The sequence below is a fragment of the Oryctolagus cuniculus genome, chromosome 19, assembly GCF_964237555.1.
Source record: "Oryctolagus cuniculus chromosome 19, mOryCun1.1, whole genome shotgun sequence".
NCBI classification, from domain to species: Eukaryota; Metazoa; Chordata; class Mammalia; order Lagomorpha; family Leporidae; genus Oryctolagus; species Oryctolagus cuniculus.
This window is the reverse complement of record NC_091450.1, coordinates 66,055,994-66,078,271: the sequence shown is the minus strand read 5'-3', so window position 1 is coordinate 66,078,271 and position 22,278 is coordinate 66,055,994. Positions and strand designations below refer to the sequence as shown.

The following is a 22,278-nucleotide window of genomic DNA, read 5'->3' as shown; positions in this document are numbered from 1 at the left end:
AGGACTTGAACCAGCACTCTGACTCCGGGAATCAGCACTCCCATATGGGATGCAGGGGCCCAATACAGTGCAACATGAGAGCCCCCAGACACCAGCTTTTGCACTTGGCCAGGGAGGGCCTCTGTTGCTCCTCCTGTCAGCTGCAGCTTCTTTCCTTGAAAGCTTTCATCTCAGATGATGCAGATGAATTCGTGTCAATCCATGACTGTGTCTCCTGTACTAGTTTATATGCTCCATGAGAAGAGAACATCCTGATTACTCAATGTCTCACACGGTGGCCAGCAAGTGGCAGGGAACCAGTCATTTATTCAACAAATACTTATTGAGTGACTACCATTTTCCTGGTACTGTATTAGCTACTGGGAATACAATAAAAAATAAAATATACATCTTTCTATGCCTTCATGGAGTTTAGGTTCTCATGGAGGGAGACAAGCAAACAAGTACACAGAAAAACATAGAGAGTAAAAGGTGGATAAAAGGTTAAAAGAACTGCAATTTAAACTAACATTTAAAATTTAAAGGCAGATAGTCAGGGAAGGTGTCGTGAGGTGAGAAAGTAGATTAGGAACCCTGGGTCTGAAGAACAGTCAGGAGCTCAGTACGGACAGAGTGAGCAAATGGAAGAAGGTCAGCGTGGGGACTGAGCGTGGCACAGCCAGTTAAGCCGCCACCTGCAATGCTGGGATTCCACATGAGCACCGGTTTGAGTCCCAGCTACTCCACCTCTGATCCAGCTCCCAGCTAATGCACCTGGAACAGCAGTGGAGGATGGCCCAAGTACTTGAGCCCCTGACACCTGAGAGATTCAGATGGAATTCCAGGCTCCTGGCTTTGGCCTGACCCAGTCCCCATCACTGGAGAGTGAACCAGCAGATAGAGGATCGATCTCTCTCTCTCTCTCTCTTTCTCTCTGTCACTCTTTCAAAAAAATAAATAAACTTTTAAAGAAAAACAAAGAAAGAAGGGAGAGACGAGTAATAATAAATAAAGTAAAAAACATTGGGGCAAGGGAGGTTCTGTTTACATTTTAAAAGAATTTTTCTGGCTACAGTATTGAAAATAGACAATGAAAGAAAAGCATGGATATAAAGCAGTCCAGGCATGATATTACTGTAATCACCCCAGCACAGATGAGGGAAGCCTAGGCCAAGATGGTATGTGGTAAGAAATGGTTACACTTAGGATGTATTCTGGAGGTAGTCACCAACACTTGCTCACAGAATGAATATGCACTGTGAAAACAGGAAAAGGTTTAAGAAAATACCAAGGTTTCCAACTTAAGCAGCCAGAAAGAAAAGTTGCTTGTTTCTTTCTTTCTTTTTTTTTAAAGTTAAGATATAGGCAGCTTTGTTCCGGAAAATGATCAGGAATTTAGTTTTAGACACGTCTGAAGTGCCTATTGTAAAATGTCTAAGTAGAGATGTCAGATTGGAAGTGGATGTATGAATCTGCAGTATCAGCTAGAGAAAATATCTGGAAATTGTCAGCATACAGTTTGTAGTTAAAATCATCAGACTGGGGGCAGGTGTGTGGTACAGTGGTTAAGACGCCACTTAGCACATCCTCTGCCTTTCAAATAAAATTTAAAGTCATGAAAATGAATTACTTCAACAACTAACTTTGGGTAAATGAATCAATCAGTGACTAACAACCATGACTAATAGCCATCAGAGCCGTCACAGCGGAACAAGTGGTGTAGAACTATGGTGACGCGAGCTTCTTTCGGACAGGAGCCACACCTTTGCTGTTCTTAGGTTTCTTCAGAATCTTCCTTTGCCTTCAGATATTCTCACACACCACTTCTGAGAAAAAGCTGCAAAGCCAACAAGGAGACAAGCAAAATCTCCTTTGATCTGATCTCCAGATTTGGTGGCCTTTCCTTTAACTGACACTGTAAGTTTTCTACACTCTGTATCTTGAAACACATGCTGCCTACGTCTCACCCAAACCTGGCTGAGAAAAGTATCCTTTGTGGAGTGTCTGAGGATCACTGCAACCACTCATTGCTATGGGCTTTATCTTGAGTCAACCTGAACCACCAGAAGCTATGCCTTTGGACAATACTCTCTCTCCTGTGTACCAGAGCTTGCACTGAGTTTCATGTTGGCACTGTTTCTCAGCAACTTCTAAAGCAAGTAGTCAAATGAATTCCAGTGCTTCACTGGCTGTAAGGAGGCTTCTGCAAACATGATCTGCACACTTCTGTGCTATGAAACCCTACAAGAGATTTCTTATATAATTGATGGGAAAAACTGAGTCTTCCTTGAAGAGAAATAAATAGCCAAACTTTCTTTTCTAGACAGACTGCCATGAAGTATATGTTTGATTCCACTCATACCATATTCTAGAACAAGCAAAACTATAATGAGAAAAAAATCACAACAATGGTTCCTTTTTTTAAAAAAATATTTATTTTATTTATTTGAAAGACAGAGTTACAGAGAGAGGTAGAGACAGAGAGAGAGGTCTTCCATCTGCTGGTTCACTCCTCAGATGGCCGCAACTGCCAGAGCTGCACCAATCTGAAGCCAGGAGCCAGGAGCTTCTTCGAGTCTCCCACGCAGGTGAAGGGGCCTAAGGACTTGGGCCATCTTCTACTGCTTTCCCAGGCCATAGCAGAGAGCTGGATCCAAAGAGGAGCAGCTGGGACTAGAACTGGCACCCATATGGAATGCCGGCGCTTCAGGCCAGGGTTTTAACCCACTGCACCACAGCACCCGCCCCAACAAACCATCCAGGCCTCTCATGTGGGTCACAAGAACCCAAGTATCCATGTCATCACCTGCTGCCTCCCAGACAGCATATCAGCAGGAAGCTGGATTGGCAGTGGAAGAGCTGGGACTCGACCCAGGCATTCCCATTTGGGATGTGGGCAAACATCCTGCACCAAGCAGTTACCCCAATATCCAACCTTTTCTATACAAACTGGATCACTAGGTAATCAAGTAATAGTAAAAGGGAGTTTTTTTTTCACACAGCTAATAAATGAAGAATGATAGAATATCACCATTTTGCAGCACCTAATAAATTAATGGATTTAGGCATTGAACATCAAATGGTAACTACATGACAAAAAGATGTAGTCTTGATACATTCCCCACCCCCCAAATCAAACTTCTAGATCAAATTACCAATTTCCCATAAGATAGAAAACACTACTGGACAACTATTAATAAACTACAAAAGGAAGAGAGATGGAGGGAGATCTTACAGATTATGACACCATTAACCAGCTGGAGTGTTTCTATTTAGATCCTGACATAGAGAAATTGAAATTTTTCTTAAAAGTAAACATAACATTTATGAAACAACTAGAAAGTTCAATAATGACTAGGTATCTGATATAAAGACAACTGGTTTTCTTTTCTCTCCTGAAAAATTTATCAGTGGATTGATTGAATTAAAAGGCTGGTTCACTCCTCAAATGGCCACAACAGCCAGGAACTCCATCTGGGTCTTCCATATGGTTGGCAGCGGACCAAGTACTTGGGCCATCACCCACTGCCTTCCCAGGCACATAAGCAGGAAGCTGGATTGGAAGTGTAGAGTAGTTGGCACTTGAACTGGCACTGATATGGGATGCCAGCATTGCAAGCAGTGGCTTACCTCACTAACTACAATGCTGGCCCCTATTGGTTTTCCTTAAGTGTGATAATTTTATTGTGTTTCAGTTTTTTAAAAAGAGAACTTATCATTTATATAATGAAATATGATATGATATTACATGTGATATTTTCTTCAAACTAATCCAGGAAGAAGAAAATGGATAGGAGTACAAAAAACAAAACAGATCACAAGTTGTTAACTGTTAGTGCTATATGACAATTGCATGACATCCATCTACGATACTATCTGGTTACTTTTTGTATGTTCTATTTATTGTATCTTTTTGAAACTCTACAAAATTAAAGATTTTAAAAGTCTTTCATTAAAAAACAAAAACAACCTCTAAGTCTGTGCTTACAAAGGAACTAGAATCTGAATTTGCCCTATCTATGTAGGAAGGGAATCTCAAGTAAAGATTAACAATAACTGTCATAGATGGGTGAAAACCCTACCTCCTTCTGGCAATTTCAAATACGAAACTTTCTCACTCAGTGGGGGATATTTCTACCTTAAAGGAACCAAAGACTCTCTGAGAGAGAGCAAAAAGCACCACTGACAATAAGTTCACAATCAAGAACTACAATAGTCAGGGGCATTTGGTTTAGTGGTTAAGATGCTGACAAAAATATGAGCACTTGGGTTCAATACCTGGCTTTGGCTCCTGACTCGTTTCTTGCTAATGCAGATCCTGGGAAGTAGGGATGTCTGCTCAAATAACTGGGTTCCTTGCTGCCCACATGGGAGACTTGGATTGATTTCCTCACTCTTGGCACATGGGTCAACCCAACCCAGATATGGCTGATGCAGGCATCTAGGGAGTGAACCAGCAAGACGGTTTAAAAATTTTTAAAAACTTACAAATAAGATAGATAGATAGATAGAGTTCAAACAGGAGAATCTCAAGAATGGAAATAACAATTTAAAAGTGATTATGAAATAAATGTCTGCTACAGTTTGGATATGGACCATCCCCACCAAAAATCCTGTTGAAATTTCATTGCCATTGGGCCGGCGCCGCGGCTCACTAGGCTAATCCTCCGCCTAGCGGCGCTGGCACACCGGGTTCTAGTAGTCCCGGTCGGGGAGCCAGATTCTGTCCCAGTTGCCCCTCTTCCAGGCCAGCTCTCTGCTGTGGCCAGGGAGTGCAGTGGAGGATGGCCCAGGTGCTTGGGCCCTGCACCCCATGGGAGACCAGGAAAAGCACCTGGCTCCTGGCTCCTGGCTCCTGCCATCGGATCAGCGCGGCGGCCATTGGAGGGTGAACCAACGGCAAAAGGAAGACCTTTCTCTCTGTCTCTCTCTCTCACTGTCCACTCTGCCTGTCAAAAAAAAAAAAAAAACAAATAAAAAAAAAAAAAGAAATTTCATTGCCATTGTAGTGGTGTTTGGAGGTAGAGTTTTTAAGAGATGGTTTGGTCGTTAAATACAGATGAATGCCTTTTTCACAAGGGAATGGTGGGAGTTGGCCCCCTTTCTACTGCTGCATGCACCAACTTGGCCTTCCACTACGCGGCATTATGTGTCAGCCATGGCCACCCAATTCTGGACCCACAGCCTCCAGAACTGTGAGCCAAAATAAGCCTCTATTCTTTATAGACCATTCAGGATCAGAATAACACCAACAGAAAACAGGCTAAGGCAATGTTCAAAATTGATTTAAGAAATGCGAGGAAGGGGCCCGTGCTGTGGCTTAGAGGGTTAAGCCTCTGCCTGAAGTGTCAGCATCCCACATGGGTGCCGGTTAGAGTCCCGGCAGCTCCACTTCAGATCCATCTCACTGCTAATGTGCCTGGGAAAGCAGAAGAAGATCGCACAAGTGCTTGGGCCCTTGCACCAAGTGGGAGACAGGGGTGAAGCTCCTGGCTCATGGCTTCAGCCTAGCTCAATTATGGCCATTGTAGCCATTTAGGAAGTGAACCAGCAGATGGAAGATCTCTCTGACTCTCCTCTCTGTCGCTGTTAACTCTGCCTTTCAAATCAATAAATAAATCTTTTATTTTTTTAATTTTTTTGGCAGGCAGAGTAGACAGTGAGAGAGAGAGACAGAGAGGAAGGTCTTCCTTTGCCGTTGGTTCACCCTCCAATGGCTGCTGCGGCCGGCACACCGCACTGATCCGAAGGCAGGAGCCAGGTGCTTCCTCCTGGTCTCCCATGCGGGTGCAGGGCCCAAGCACTTGGGCCATCCTCCACTGCACTCCCGGGCCGCAGCAGAGAGCTGGCCTGGAAGAGGGGCAACCGGGACAGAATCCGGCGGCCCGACCGGGACTAGAACCCAGGGTGCCTGTGCTGCTGGCAGAGATTAGCCTAGTGAGCCACGGCACCGCCCTGATGCTGAAGAATTAACAATCTCAGATGGTACCAAGTTCAAGACATCTAAAATAAAATTTAAAAAGATTTTTTTAGTACATCTTGATTCAAGATACAAGGGTTAGAGTCCAAGGTGAATGAAATTGGTGTTTTGAGAGCCCTCGAAATTCTCCCATACATCCAGGATTGGAAAGAAGTCCTAAAATTTATTTTGGCACAAAAGGCCACATCACACAGAATTTCACGGAAACTTTCCTTAGACATTTCATCACATTTCCTGCCCATTTATTTGAGAGGCAGACAGACAGAGACACACACAGGCTCCCCAAATACCTACAATGGCTGGGCTGGACCACAGCAGCAACACAACCTACCCACAGCCAAGTGTGTGGTAGGGACCCAATTACCTTAAGCCATCATTGCTGCTTCCCAAGGTCTATACTGGCAGGAAGCTGGATCCAGGAATCAGACCCTGGAACTCCCATGTGGAATGTGAGCATCAACCACTATGCTGAACATCTGCTCCTCATCTGTATCCTATCAATCAGACTTTCAAAAGCCTTTTCCAGTAATGGAATGATACTCTCATCTTCTCTTTTCATGGCACAGAAGTTTGTGTGTGATGATTTCAGTGGAGGAACACTAATCTAATAGCATAGCTCCTATTTGATTACTGTAGCACAAAAAAAAGTAGATATAGACCTCCCTCTATAAGGATAAACTATTAAATCCTTAAAAAAGATGCATAGGAAGCCAGCACTATGGTATAGGAGGTTATGCCTCTGCCTGTGGTGCCAGAATCTCATATGGGTGCTAGTTCAAGTCCCAGCTGCTCTACTTCGCATCCAGCTCCCTGTTAATGACCTGGGAAAGCAGTGGATGATGGCCCAAGTGCATGGGCCTCCACACCCCAGTGAGAGAGCCAGAACAAGCTCCAGGCTTTGGATTGGCCCAGCTCTGAATGTTGCAGCCATTTGGGAGTGAACCAGTGGATGGGAAATCTCGCTCTCTTGTCTATCCCTGTCTGTAACTCTGCCTCTCAAATAAACAAATAAATCTTAAAAAAAAAAAAAAGAAAAGAAAAGAAAAGAAAAAAGAAATGAGGCTAGTTATTTGTGGACTTCGTAAGTATTAATGAACATAAAGATTACAAATTTCTTGAGCAGGATACAATCATCTAGTCCACTGCTATCCAAAGGGTAGGCTTAAACCAGTGCTAGTCTACAAACTATGTTAAAGGTCCACAATGAGATCAGTTCAGAAACTGAAAATAAGCATTCAGAACCTTTCCTAGAACTTTTGACACTGCCATACCATCCAAATACATGATCCATGGATTGGTCTTGATGAAGAGAGTACTAACTGATGCAGATGTTGTGAAACACATAGTGAGTTGCATATCGTGTGAAATGTCCACTAGTCAGGTACAGCAGTCAATTTATATATGTATTTTTAAGGTTATTTGGTCAATTACCTAAAGTAAATAAAATTCTGATTAAATGTACAGGCTTATTCTTTTTTTTTCTTTTTTTAAATTTATTTGACAAATAGAGTTAGACAGTGAGAGAGAGACAGAGAGAAAGGTCTTCTTTCCGTTGGTTCACCTCCTAAATGGCCGCTACGGCTGGAGCTACGCCGATCCGAAGCCAGGAGCCAGGTGCTTCTTCCTGGTCTCCAACGTGGGTGCAGGCGCCCAAGCACTTGGGCCATCCTCCACTGCCTTCCTGGGCCACAGCAGAGAGCTGGACTGGAAGAGGAGCAACCGGGACTAGAACCTGGCGCCCATATGGGATGCCGGCACCACAGACAGAGGATTAACCAAGTGAGCCATGGGGCCAGCCCAGGCTTATTCATTTTTATAGTTAATTTTTACAAGCATTTTCATCTTAAGTCTCTTTTTGATTTATAATTTAACAGATTAAATTAGAAATATGATGGGGCTGGCATTGTGACGTAATGGGTTAAGCCACTGTCTGCAACACTGGAATCCCATATGGGCACCTGCTGGAGTCCCAGATGCTCCACTTCCAATTCAGTTCCCTGTTAATGCACCTGAGAAAGCAGCAGAAAATGCCCAAGTGCTTGGGCCCCTCCCTGCACCCATGTGGGGATACCTGGACAAAGCTCCTGGCTCCTCCTGGCTTCTGCTTGGCCTACCCCAGGCTGTTGTGGCCATTTGAGGAGCGAACCAGCAGATGGAAGATCTCTCTTTCCCTCTTTCTCTGTAACTCTGCCTTTCAAATAAATATTTTTTAAAGAATTCCTTTACAAAAAAATTACAGAAGTGAAATTCATATTTTTTAACTGAATTTCCATATGGATCAAAAAAAGCTTTAGATTTTTTGGCACCCTTTTAGTGGAAAAGACACACTTTCTCTGGATGTACCAGTCACAGTAAACCAAATGACAGTGAAGGAAGTGACTGCAAAGAGATGAAGATCAAGAGGCCATACTACTTTCAGTCAGGAGTATGATGCCTCATACACTGAATTCAGTATTGTAGCCATAATTGATGGTGCAGCTCTAACATCTCTGTGTTAACTGCAGAGGTATACTTGTTAAAGGAACAACAAACTATCAAAATTTAAGGGGCTTTTACAGACAAAAAGTACAGAAATAAGCCCAAACAGAAAGAATCCTTTGAAAGACAGAGTACTGAATTTAAGAAGCCAACAAGCAGTTGATCAGTATTTTATCCATAAATATCTGCATTACAGACTTCCTATCCTAGCACTCTGGACTGTTTAAGTGAAAATGCTAAATATAACTGTCAAGAAATAACTGAATGGGCCGGCGCCGTGGCTCAATAGGCTAATCCTCCACCTTGCGGCGCCGGCACACCGGGTTCTAGTCCCGGTTGGGGCGCCGGATTCTGTCCCGGTTGCCCCTCTTCCAGGCCAGCTCTCTGCTATGGCCAGGGAGTGCAGTGGAGGATGGCCCAGGTGCTTGGGCCCTGCACCCCATGGGAGACCAGGAAAAGCACCTGGATCCTGGCTCCTGCCATCGGATCAGCGCGGTGCACCGGCTGCAGCGGCGGCCATTGGAGGGTGAACCAACGGCAAAGGAAGACCTTTCTCTCTCTGTCTCTCTCTCTCACTGTCCACTCTGCCTGTCAGAAAAATAAAAAAAAAAAAAAAGAAATAACTGAATGATTACTTGGAAATAGTGGATAAATCTACATTTTCCAGTGATAGCACAGCTTGCGACATTCAGAAGCTAATGATACAGAAGAACGATGTACAAAACAAAGCTTCTATCTTGACAAAGGTATAGATATTGTTAATGTGCTATTTGAACATGATGAGATGTGAAGGAAGAATTCTTGTTCTCCGTTTTACATCCAGTAAACGGAAATGGCTCCAAACTGGAAAAAGAATTACATTGGCAACAAAAGTCAGTCTGGGGTTTTGTATAAAACAATATTCTAATGGCACAGCTGCAATGACAAGAAAACTTTCCAGAGTAATTCCCCAGATTAAGAAGGTTGCACCAGAAAAGAAATCACTCCTTTTTTAATTAACAAAATCTTAGTATAAAAAAAGTTGAACTACATAGTACGTTTACTGCCCTAATAAAAATCATGAGGATGGGGCCTGCGCCATGGCTCACTTGGTTAATCCTCCGCCTGCAGCGCCAGTATCCCATATGGGTGCCGGGTTCTAGTCGCGGTTGCTCCTCTTCCAGGCCAGCTCTCTGCTGTGGCCCGGGAGTGCAGTGGAGGATGGCCCAAGTGCTTGGGCCCTGCACCCGCATGGGAGACCAGGAGGAAGCACCTTGGCTCCTGGCTTCAGATCGGCGAAACGCACCGGCCGTAGCTGCCATTTTGGGGGTGAACCAACGGAAGGAAGACCTTTCTCTCTGTCTCTCTCCCTCTCACTGTCTATAACTCTACCTGTAAAATTAAAAAAAAAAAAAGAAGATGTAAATGCTAAAACAGCAATTATTCTATTATGTACTCACAAGGAAGTATGTTATAACTGCTGTTAATGAATGAATGTTAGGGGTCAGTGCTGTGGTGTAGAAGGTTAAGCCACCGCCTGCAACGCTACCATCCCATTTGGGCAACAGTTCAAGTCCTGGCTGCTCCACTATCCATTCCACTCCTTGCTAATGAGAGACAGAGATAAAGAAAGGAACTACAGCAGCACTAGAAAACAGCTATCAAATTGGCAGTAAGACCTCACCTATCAATAATTACCCTGGTGTAAATGGAGTGAATTCTCCAAATAAAAGACACAGAGTGACTGAATGGATAAAAAAGCAAGACCCTTGGGGCTGGCACTGTAGTGCAGTGAGTTAAGCTGCCACTTAGTGTCCACATTCCTTGTGGACACCAGTCAAGTCCCATCCTGCTCCCTGCTAATGTGCTAGGGAAAGCAGTAGAAGATGGCCTAAGTGCTTGGGACTCTCCACCTACATGGGAGACCCAAAAGAAGCTCCTGGCTCCTAGCTTCAGCCTGGCCCTGCCCAGGCTGTTGTGGCCATTTGGGGAGTGAACCAGTGAATAGAAGACCTTTCTCTTTTTCTCTCTAACTCTGCCTTTCTTGTTTTCTTTTTTTAAATTTATTTATTTATTATAAGTCAGATTTACACAGAGAGGAGAAGCGGAGAGAGAAGACTTCTATTCGTTGGCTCACTCCCCAATTGGCTGCAACAGCCGGAGCTGCACAGGAGCCTCCTCCGGGTCTCCCACAGGGTGCAGGGGCCCAAGAACTTGGGCCATCCTCCACTGCTTTCTCAGGCCAGAGCAGAGAGCCAGGTCGGAAGTGGAGTAGCCAGGACTGAAACCAGAGCCCATATGGGATGCTGGCACTGCAGATGGTGGCTTTACGTGCTACACCACAGCGCCAGCCCCAATTCTGCCTTTCAAATAAATAAACACATCTTTTTAAAAAATGAATTAATGTTAAAACATAGTTAGTATTAAAATAATGGTTACTAAGGAGAAATCTGAATTACAGAACAAACAGTATTTCTGCAAGATAAAAAACAAGTTTGGATCCAACTTTTCAAAAGATTTGAATTAGACAGCCAATAGTACTAGTATCTTTAGTACTTTTTAAGAGCTTAATATTTCCTTACAAGGAAGAAATGCAACACGTTTTCAATGGCAAGTAAGATTAAAGGGCAAAAACTAAAGTTGGAAGAAAGAACAGTTTCTACAGATTATCACTACACATGTTATAAATGTAGCAACATTTTACAACTTAATTTTCTAACCAAATGAGATCCATAAAAAGAAATGTAAAAGAACCAAATCCATTTCTTTCATCTAAAGTTATTTTAACTACTCATAGCATAAACTGATAGAAATGGCTGCTGTTCAAAGATAAGGGATATTTGTTTTACTTGGGATAAAATTTGAAGTACTGAGCTTCATTAAACTGCTTTCAAGATCTTTTCTCCCATTGCCAACAACATAATTGAATAACAATGTTTTCCCTACTTACTACTATTAAATCAAAGCAAATAGCAAAGTTTAGCTATAGAGTGTCACCTGACAGAGGTGCTGTATATTCAATCCAACCTAGATAAATTAACAAGAGGCAAGCCACTTTGTCACATTACAAATTTTAAATATTAAGGGAGTGGTGTTTGGTACAGCAGTTAAACCACTGCTTGGAACACCTGCATCCAATACTAGACTGCCTAGGTTCAAGTTCCTCTCTCCATTTCATCTTCCTGCTCATCAGCGCCCTGGGAGGCAGCAGATGAAGGCTCAAGCACTTGAACCCCTGCCACCCTTATTGGAGACCTGGATGGAGTTCTTGGCTCTTGGATCCTGGCTTTCGACTGGCCCTGTGTGGCTGTTACAGGCATTTGGGTAGTGAGTCAGTGGATGGCAGATCTCTGTAAAAGAATGTGTTAAAGTACTTAATACGTGGAAATTCTATTTCTTTCTTTCTTTCTTTCTTTCTTTCTTTCTTTCTTTCTTTCTTTCTTTCTTTCTTTCTTTCTTTCTTTCTTTTTTTTTTTTGACAGGCAGAGTGGACAGTGAGAGAGAGAGACAGAGAGAAAGGTCTTCCTTTTGCCGTTGGTTCACCCTCCAATGGCCAGTGCACTGCGGCCAGCACACCGCACTAATCCGATGGCAGGAGCCAGGTACTTATCCTGGTCTCCCATGCGGGTGCAGGGCCCAAGCACTTGGGCCATCCTCCACTGCACTCCCGGGCCACAGCAGAAAGCTGGCCTGGAAGAGGAACAACCGGGACAGAATCCGGCGGCCCGACCGGGACTAGAACCCGGTGTGCCAGCGCCGCAAGGCGGAGGATTAGCCTAGTGAGCCGCGGCGCCGGCGGAAATTCTATTTCATAATTATTTATTCAGTTACAATCACAAAATAACTATGTATATGACTATATATGTCCAGTTTTTATAATTCTTCATGTTGCTGTTATTTGTTAATTAAAATGCAATGTTAGCAGATAAATACGTCACTGGAGCTTGTATTTTGCATGTCTATCATTTATTTTTAATAATACATTTTACAAACATGATAGTCCTAAATGGGCTGGAAAACTGAAAATCTCTGCCTTCAGCAGTCTGAGAAACACTGGGCTAGTCTTAAGTAGCTACTTGTATATTGAGTTTGTGCCAACAGATTAAATTCTGAATAAATCTCTATTAACTGAGATTCAGCTAACACGTTAGGTAAATGTAAACTTTTAAGTATATGGAAATTTGAAGTGTATAGGAAAATGCCCTGTCAGCATTTTTATATGAAGTAGTGGTGGCCTGTGAATATCAGAAGAGCCAACAGACCTGACACATGGCTTGTTTTCACTGTAAATAATAAAAGTCAGACTACAACACATTTTCATATTTAATCTGATGTCCTGTTCACTTAAACTGTTGTCTTGGGAAGAAAATGATGAAGGAAGAGTCTCTAAAAATCAAAACCCATCTATCTTAGGTTAACAAGCTGAACAAAATTGTCTATGGAAACACCAAAACGTTCTGATTATAACCTCAGACTCCCTGGGGTTCAAGTAAATTTGAACTTGAGAAATAATTAAATACTTGGCTCAGAGATCTTTTAGATCCTGCTAATAGCAACGAAAATGTTAGATCTTCTCTCCACGATTCAAACAAAACAGTAACATTCACAGCAATGTACATCACCAATAACCCAAACTGCATACTAGAAGGTTTGCTGCAAGTCATTCCAGAATGAGAAAAACAAACCCAAACCAATCTTTCAAGCTAATTGTCAGATGGAGGATGCTAAAGGCAATCAGAAATATTGCTGAGGCTGGCACAGCAGGTAAACCCACCACCTGTGACGCCGGCAATCCCATATGGGTGCAGGTTTCAGTCCTGGCTGCTCCTTGCTAATGGCCTGGGGAAGCAGCAGATGATGCCCCAGGTACCTGGACCCCTGCCATGGGAGAAATTCCTGGCTCCTGGCTTTGGCCTGGCCCAGTGCTGGCCATTGCAACCATCTGAGGAGTAAACCAGCAGATGGAAGATCTCTCCCTCACTATCCATAACTCTTTCAAAATAAATAAGTAAATCTTTTTTAAAAAATCTCATAATTAGTATCAACACAAATTTAGGATTTTTCAGCCTGAGCTTACCCACCACTTTCTTACTCTTTCTCATTCTAAATTAAAGTCTATTATCCCAAAATGAAATTCCATCTCCATCATTCTGCATAAAATCTTTATTGACCTCACCTGCTGAAAATGTAGACTATGGGCCGGCGCCGCGGCTCACTAGGCTAATCCTCCGCCTAGCGGCGCCGGCACACCGGGTTCTAGTCCCGGTCGGGGCGCCGGATTCTGTCCCGGTTGCCCCTCTTCCAGGCCAGCCCTCTGCTGTGGCCAGGGAGTGCAGTGGAGGATGGCCCAGGTGCTTGGGCCCTGCACCCCATGGGAGACCAGGAAAAGCACCTGGCTCCTGGCTCCTGCCATCGGATCAGCGCGGTGCGCCGGCCGCAGCGCGCCGGCCGCGGCGGCCATTGGAGGGTGAACCAACGGCAAAAGGAAGACCTTTCTCTCTGTCTCTCTCTCTCACTGTCCACTCTGCCTGTCAAAAAAATAAAAAAGAAAAAAAAAAAAAAAAGAAAATGTAGACTATGAATCATGGGTCCTCTTCAACTTAGCCTTCACACCCCAACACCACAACTGCCACTGTTTTGTTATATTTATTTTGCTGACATCATCTGTGTCTGGCTTTAGACTGAACTCCTTGAGAAGGCGAATTCTTATTCATTTTTGGGTCCTTGAGCCAAATTATAAAGCTTAATTAAGAAAAAGAGTAATTCAGTTCTTTCCAGCTTTGTATCTGTGGTCCTCTCAAAAAACAGGTAGCTTGCGTTCAAGCTTTGCTTGATCATTCACATATTTCCTTGACAGTTCTCCTACCTTTTGGTAAATTCAGGAAGCAGAGACTGTCTAGAGCATACACTCACATGGCAATATTTACAAATAATAACTCTTGAACCTAACTTTCTACTACTAAAAATGTTTGTGATACCACATTTTAACTGTCCAGGTAGCTGACAATTCAAAGGAACAAATGACAAAACCATTAAAGTCACAAATGGACACTCCACTTTATTTTCCAGTCCTAAGTTATTCTTATTGGAGTTTTAATAAGCCAGAGCTGAAAAAAGAATACAAAGTCTGACAGTATTAAAAAAACTGGTATGATCGCTTCTTGGCCTTTTGGCTAAGATCAAGTGGTATGAACTGCTGTTAAAGAATAAAATATATACTACTCAATGTTTTAAAAGAAGGAGGAAATTTGGCATTTGTAAATCACCATGCAGTTGACATACCCTAAGATTAGGAAAAAGTTCATAAAATGAAAAGATGTTCAGGTGAAAAACATAGTTTGCCAAATTTAAAACATCAAGAGAAGCAATCAATGAGAGATGAAATATTACTGAACTAAACTTAGTGACATTTTAAAAAATAATAAATTATCCCACAATTCTAATCAAAAGGACAAAATAAATCAGTAAAAAGAAAAAATAATAGAAATGTTATTCAGATTAACCTTACCAAAACAGGGGTGGCAGGAAACAAATATATTGGTTATGCTTATGCCAAATTTATTGAGCATTCAAGTACACTATTGCCATGCACTAAGGACACAATGGTGAACATGGAATGTGTCTCCAAAATGTCCATAATCTAGAATAAAAAGCTGAAATAATAACCCAAGAAATGAAGAAAACTACACTCATGAAGAAGGGAGGGAGGGAAAGGAAAAATAACTGTGTACATTTTGTTTTAGATAATTTAACACAAGGAGATTCTGGTAGAAATTTTAAACTTCAAAGTATCTGACATAGCACTGCAAGAGAGAATCAATTTATCTACAATTTTGTAATCTAACAATGTTTTTTAACATTGTTAAACATCACACAGAGCAATGAGATTAAGTTGGCACTACTATGTGCTGTAGGGAGAACACAGATGTCATCTCCCCACTGTCATCTGATTTGCCAAGTCTCTGGTGAGAAGTCTACTGTCATTCTTTGTTATGCTCTACACATCGTGTATTTTTATTTTCTGCTTTCAAGATTTTCTCTTTGGGGCCGGGGCTGTGGCACAGCAGGTTAACATCCTGGCCTGCAGTGCTGGCATCCCATATGGCACTGGTTTGAGACCCAGCCACTCCACTTTCCATCCAGCTCTCTGCTATGGCCTGGGAAGGCAGTAGAAGACAGCCCAAGCCTTGGGCCCCTACACCCACATGGGATACCTGGAAGTAGCTCCAGGCTCCTGGCTTCAGATCTGCTCAGCTCCAGCCATTGGGGCCAATTGGGGAGTGAACCATCAGATGGAAGACCTTTCTCTCTCTCTCTCTCTCTGCGTAACTCTTTCAAATAAATAAATAAATCTTAAAAAAAAAAAAAAAAAGATGTTTCCAACCAGACTGATTAATTTTCAAAAAAAAAAAGAATTTATCTTTAGTACTAGATATCAGCAATTTGATAATGATATGCCTTGGTATAGATTCATTTTGTATTTATTCTCCTTGGGATGTGCTGAGCTTCTTGAATCTGTGGATTTATAATTTTCACCCAATTTGGAAATTTTCTGGTCATTAATCTAAAAAAAAAAAAAAATTCCTGTCCAGTTCTCTCTTTTCTGGGGCTCCAATTATATGTATGTTAGACTGGTTTTGCCCCAACTATCATTTCATTATAGTCACTGATGCACTATTAATTTTTCATTTCTCTATGTCTTGTGTTCAACAGTTTCTACTGTGGGATGCCAGCATCACAGGTGGTGACCTCAGCCTTTATACCACAATGCCAGGTCCACAGATTACATTTTTAGTTTTGCTTTCTTTTCCTCTGTTCTATTTATGAATAGTCAAAGGCCAGTCACATATGCTACTTGTGTTAAGAACAAAAGAGGTCATAAAGGAAATTTATTTCTTTTCATAAATGAACTTTCAGAACTTGTTGAAATTAGACAGGGTGAGATCATGCCCAGGTGGAAAGGATACAACATGGACAAAACTTTGGAAACTGGCCTATATCAGAAAATTCAGAATCAGAAATCTTAATCAGGGGTGGGTGGTGACCATCTGGGGAGTGAAACAGCAGATGGAAGATTCTCTCTCTCTCTAACCCTTTCAAATCAATCAATCCTTTTTTAAAATGTAACCAACTAAATTTTAAAATATAAGCTTATACATGTGCTTGTATCCATCTCTATCAGGAGGTAGGAAGGAGTTAATTCAATTAAAATGAAGACTGATTCTGTTTTACAGATATTGTCTTCTTTATACTTCCCTGTATTCTACACACACACTAACACACAGTGTAAAATGAGAAGCCATTTTTTAAGTCATCACTTCTAGCTAACAGCAAGAGCTATTTTTGCAGGACATCATCTTGAACAAGTATTTTAAAAACCGAGTCACATTATCTTCCACCTACAGTCTGCTTGCACCCCTCTGTTCTGACTAATGGTGCACAATCCTCTCATGAAAGTTCAATCATTTCAACTTATTCCTCTGTTCCCACATTCAGTCAGAAATCCTACTGGAAGCAGTGAGTTTCAATCCTTGGAAATGGTATTACTGCAGAGGACTCTAGAATGATCTCAAAGCAGCACTGAAAAGCTGGTAGAATGAAAAAACTTCCTTACCAAGTCAGAGGCAGGAGGAATCTGCAAACAGCAAGCAATATTCTTGGCACAGAAGCAGGCTGTGGTTGGCCCCAGGATAAGGAGGCATACTTTCAGGAGTGGATCAAAGTTAGATAAGCCCAGGGAAAACTATGGTGCGGGTTCAAGAAGCTGGAGGCTTGATAAGCCTGCATTTTCTTTGGCACCTATCAGGCTTCAAGTGGCACTATGGCATAAAGTTTTTTGCTGCTAAAACTGGCGCTTTATACTGGTTGAGCTTAATAATACCCATCAGCTAATAACTTTTTACTATGTAATTACCCAGTTCTGAATTATAAAGTCCATCTCTTTTTATTTTAATGTTCTTTAATAATATGTAATAAATGAACCAAGTATAGAATTCAGGTCACAAAAAAGTATGGATTGAACCCTAAGGACACTGTGCTAAGTAAAATAAACCAGTCACAAAAAGATAAATACCACATGACTCCACTTTTATGAGCCATCTAGAGAAGTCAAATTCATAGACACAGAAAGCACAATGGTGTTTGCAAGAAGAGATGGAAAGTTAGTTAAAGGATATGAAAATGCTCTGGAGCTTGGCTGTACAGTAATAGTAATACACTTAACACAACTGTGCACTTAAAAATATTTAGGATAGCTTTGTTATGTGTATTTTACAATTAAATATTTTTAAGTTTAAAAATCACAAGATAGTATACAGAGAGAATGTCTCCGAATTCTGTCCTCCAGCTACTCAGTTGGATCCACTGCTCAGTGTTAATTTTTTTTCCTTCCAAAAGTATTTTATTTATATTTGCTTATATATTCATGCCTTTTTTAAATTTTTTATTTTTGACAGGCATAGTGGACAGAGAGAGAGAGAGAGAAAGAGAGAGAGAAAGATCTTCCTTTTGCCGTTGGTTCACCCTCCAATGGCCATCGCAGCCGGCGCACCGCGCTGATCCGAAGGCAGGAGCCAGGTGCTTCTCCTGGTCTCCCATGGGGGTGCAGGGCCCAAGCACTTGGGCCATCCTCCACTGCACTCCCAGGCCATAGCAGAGAGCTGGCCTGGAAGAGGGACAACCGGGACAGACTCCAGCACCCCGACCAGGACTAGAACCTGGTGTGCCAGCACCACAAGGAGGAGGATTAGCCTATTGGGCTACGACGCCAGCCGATATATTCATGCCTTTTAAAGTAAAACACACCCACATACAAATGGTATTCACGCACCTTGGTCTTTTCATATGTCTTAGAGACTTAAGAACTGCTACTGGGGCCAGCGCTGTGCATAGCAAGTAAAGCCACCATCTGCAGTGCTGGCATCTCATATGGGGGCTAGTTCAAGACCTGGTTGCTCCACATCAGATCCAGCTCTCTGCTATGACCTTGGAAAGCAATAGAAAATGGCCCAAGTACTTGGACCCCTGCACCCATGTGGGAGGCCTGGAGGAAGCTCCTGGCTTCAGATTGGCTCAGCTCCAGCTGTTGTGGCCATTTGGGGAGTGAACCAGCAGATGGAAGACTTTCTCTCTCTCTCTCTCTCTCTAACTTTGCCTTTCAAATAAATAAATAAATCAAAAAAAAAAAAAAAGAACTGCTTCTAATTCATCGTATGACTACATATATCATTAATCATTTTACCAGTTCCCTACTGATAATTAGGTTTTGGCCAAACTTTTATGATAGACATAGAAATAAATGTCTTCATACCATTTAACATCTCACAAACAAGGGTGTATATGTACATGTTATATGCCTAGAATGGAACTTTTATGACAAAGGCATTGTGGTGCAGAGTTAAGCTTCTACCTGCATCGCTGACATCCATATGAACCCTAGTTCAAGTCCTGGCTGCTCCACTTCCAACCCAGCTCTCCTAATGTGCCTGGAAGGGCAGCAGAAGATGGCCCAATTACTTGGGCCTCTGCTACCTACATCGGAGACCTAGATGGAATTCCAGACTCCTGGTTTTGGCCTGGCCCAGCGCTGGCTATTGTGACAATTTGGGAAGTGAACCAACAGATGGAAGATTCTCCCCCTCTCTCTTCCTCTCTGTGTAACTGTTTCAAATAAATCGTTAAAAAATATATTAGGGAAAAAATTATTAAATGCTGGTGAGGATGTGGGAAAAAAGGTACCCTAATCCACTGTTGGTGGGAATGTAAACTGGTACAGTCATTGTGGAAGACAATATGGAGATACCCCAGAAATCTAAATATAGATCTACCATATGACCCAGCCATCCTGCTTCTGGGAATTTACCCAAATGAAATGAAATCAGCATATGAAAGAGTGATCTGTACCCCAATGTTTATTGCAGCTCAATTTACAACAGCTAGGATATGGAATAAGCCCAGGTGTCCATCAACTGATGACCAGATAAAGAAATTATGGTATATACTCTATGGAGTACTACTCAGTGGTATAAAAAAAGGAAAGAAAAAGCAAAAGAAATCCTGTCTTCAGTCCCGAAAAGACAGATACCATACGTTTTCCCTGGTCTGTGGTAACTAAGAGTACCTAAAAGGTAATGTATAGGAATGAAATTGACATTTTGAGATTTGATGATTGTTCACAGCCCTTGTCTCAACTGTTGAGGAATGGCATTTTTTTTTCCTTCAAACTATTTGTTAAACTCTCTACTTAGTGTAGGATTAATTTTATGAGTATAAAGTAAACTGAAAGTAAATCTGTAAAAGTTAGAGTGGGAATAGGAGAGGGAGGAGGAAGAAGGATAGTAATGTGGGTGGAAAGGAGGGTAGGTTAAGAAGTATCACTATGTTCCTGAATCTGTATATATGAAATACATGAAATTTGTATAATTTAAATAAAATTTTAAAATATTACAGAAAAATTATGCCTGAACTGAATGTGTACAATTTTTCATATTCTCTAAGCAATACAGTAAAAATAATTTACATAATTACATAGTACTAGGTATTATGAGAAATCAAGAGATGATTTACTGTATACAGGAAGAAGTACACAGGTTATATGACAATGTTACACCACTTTATATAAGGGACTTGAGCATATGCTGGTCTTGACAGTCATAGGAGATCCTAAAACCAATCTGTTACAGATATCAAGATACAACTGTAGAGCACACACTCAGAAAAGTACACACATTCTAAGCTTATACCTTGATGAATTTACCTACTGTAAACAAAGCCAAATTAACCAGCAGCCAGATAAAGAAACACATTATAAGCCAAAGTCCCTCTTATGCCCCCAAAATTAATATCACACTAACATCTAACACCACAGAATAATTCTGCTTCTGCACCTATATTTTTGTGTCCAGCGCCTCCACTCAATGTTATTTATTATGTGCACTGTGATTTATTTTTAAAATTTTGTTGCTCTATTTCTCAGTATGAGAATATTACTACTGAGGCATGTGCATCTTGATTTTAAAGGATACCATCAAACTGTTCTCCATTACTGTAGAATTATACTATGAATACACAGAAGTACCTAAGTACCTATTTCCCTACACTTCAGCCAACAGTCAGTCAATCTTTGACCTTGGCCAATCTGATATATTAAAAATGCTTTTAGGGGCTGGAGCTTTGGCATAGCAGGTAAAGCCGCCACCTGCAGTGCCAGCATCCCAGGTCCTGGCTGCTCCACTTCCCATCCAGCTCTCTGCTATGGCCTGGGAAAGCAGTAGAAAATGGCCCAAGTGCTTGGGCCCCTGCACCTGTGTGGAAGACCTAGAAGAAGCTCCTGGCTTTGGATTGGCACAGCTCCAGCTGTTGCAGCCAACTGGGGAGTGAACCAACGGATGGAAGATCTCTTTCTCTCTCTCCCTCCCTCCCCCCTCCTTCCCTCCTTCTCTCTCTGTAACTCTGACTTTCAAACAAATAAATAAATCTTTTAAAAAAAAATGCTTTCAGCCGGATTCTGTCCCAGTTGCTCCTCTTCCAGTCCAGCTCTCTGCTGTGGCCCGGGAAGGCAGTGGAGGATGGCCCAAGTGCTTGGGCCCTGCACCTGCATGGGAGACCAGGAGAAGCACCTGGCTCCTGGCTTCGGATTGGTGCATCCAGAATCCCATTTGGGCACTGGATGGAGTCCTGGTTGCTCCACTTCCGATCCAGCTCCCTACTGATGCTCTTGGGAAAGCAGCAAAGGATGGCCCAAGTCCCTGGGCTCCTGCACCCACATGGGAGATACGGAAGAAGCTTCTGGCTTTAGCTTAGCCCCGACACGCCCCAGCTGGTGCAGTCATCTGGAGAGTGAACCAGTGGATGGAAGATCTCTATCTCTCCCTCTCTCTCTCTCTCTCTCTCTCTCTCTGTGAAACTCTATAACTCTGCCTTTCAAATAAATAAAATAAATCTTAAAAAATAATCAATCTCCATCTCATACCAATATAAAGAATTCAAGGGGCAGGCATTTGGCAAAGTGATTAAGAAACCTGGGACACAGTATCCCGCATTGAAGTGCCTGAGTTTGAGTCTCAGCTTTGCTTGAGTCCAGCATCCTGTCTAGAAAGCAGCAGATAATAGCTCAAGTACTTGGGTCCTAGCCACTCATGGGAGATGAGATTTGAGTTTCAGACTTCTAGCTTCAGTCTGAACCAGCCTCTGCTATTGCAGGCATCTGGGGATTCAAAGATGTCTCTATGTCACTCTTTCAAATAACATGAAAATTAATTTTTTAAAGGTTTATTTATTTGAAAAGCCAAGTTACACAGAGGCAGAGGCAGAGAGAGAGAAAGAAAGAGAGAGAACAAGCGAGAGAGAGCAAGCTAGCTCTGTCATCCATTTGCTGGTTCACTCCCCAGATGGCTGCAACAGCTGGAGCTGTGCCAGCCAGGAGCCAATAGCCAGGAGCAGCTTCTGGGTCTCCCACACAGGTGCAGAGGCCCAAGGACTCAGGCCATCTTCTACTGCTTTTCCAGGCCATAGCAGAGAGCTGGAAAGGAAGTGGAGCAGCTGGGACTTGAACTATATGGCACTGCAGGTGGTGGCTTTACCTGTTATGCCATAGCTCCAGCCCCAAAAATTAATTTTTTAAAAAAAGTTTCCATAGATTGTTAATCTAAATGTTGAAAAGCAGAATGTTACTAAAAATATATAGAATATGTTCACACTAGGGAAAAAAATCCCTAATTAAACAATTGGGGCCAACATTTGGCTCAGCAATTGAGACATTGTTTTGGAAGCCCACATCTCATACTGGACTCTCTGGGTTTGAGTCCCAGCTCCACTTCCAATTCCAGAATCCTTCTAATGTACAAATGAGAGGCAGCAGGTAA

At 42.2% G+C, this 22,278-nt stretch overlaps 1 protein-coding gene across 1 annotated transcript in view; it reads right to left on the bottom strand.

Moving 5' to 3' along the window:
- VKORC1L1 (vitamin K epoxide reductase complex subunit 1 like 1) overlaps positions 1–22,278 on the bottom strand; it is a 77,235-nt gene that overhangs the window by 34,182 nt on the left and 20,775 nt on the right. The gene's annotated exons all lie outside the window — the stretch shown is intronic.